Source organism: Myotis brandtii, unplaced genomic scaffold (assembly GCF_000412655.1).
Source record: "Myotis brandtii unplaced genomic scaffold, ASM41265v1 scaffold486, whole genome shotgun sequence".
Taxonomy (NCBI): domain Eukaryota; kingdom Metazoa; phylum Chordata; class Mammalia; order Chiroptera; family Vespertilionidae; genus Myotis; species Myotis brandtii.
The window spans coordinates 605,630-606,136 of NW_005368569.1; the positions used below are offsets into that span (position 1 = coordinate 605,630).

The 507-nt window shown below is 64.1% G+C and overlaps 1 protein-coding gene across 1 annotated transcript in view; it reads left to right on the plus strand.

Annotated features, from left to right (window-relative positions):
* Positions 1-31: 31 nt before the first annotated feature.
* The window catches only part of PDP2 (pyruvate dehyrogenase phosphatase catalytic subunit 2), a 4,480-nt gene continuing 4,004 nt past the window's right edge, over positions 32-507 (plus strand). The window contains exon 1 of the mRNA XM_005876356.2: positions 32-49. The gene's annotated coding sequence lies outside the window, so the exon portion shown is untranslated. The remainder of the gene's footprint in view (positions 50-507) is intronic.

Sequence of the window (507 nt, forward strand, 5' to 3'; positions counted from 1 at the left end):
GCTCGCGGCGTCGTCTCGGGTGATGGGGTGAGAGCGGAGGTGAAGCGAGGTGAGGTCAGATGAGGTGAGGTGAGGGGGCGGGCCGCCTCCACGGTCATCCCACTCGCGCCACGCGCCACGTGGGCTCGCGCCTAGCCTAGGACCCTTGCTGCGCACCAGGACACTAGCTAGCTACTTTTTTTTTTCTTCTTTCCCTACTTACCTACTTTTAACCCCAGGGGTAGCCCTGAGAGCTGGGCGTCTCGACTCAATCTTCTTTTACCGGCTGGGAAGATGGGGCCGCGCCCGGTTTTGAGGGAGATCTGGGCTGGGTCGACTCAGGAGGCTGCGCTCTTATCTATGAAACCGTGGGTCAGAGACTTGAACTTGGGACCCGTTGGCTTCTTTGAGGGATCGGGGCTGCGGCAGACAGCCTTGCGTGGGCCTCGCTGCCTGGCTTCTCCGGCGGACCCGGGGCGAGGGGGGGCGGGCGCCCTTTGTTCACCCGGACCCCCCGCTCCTGCCCCG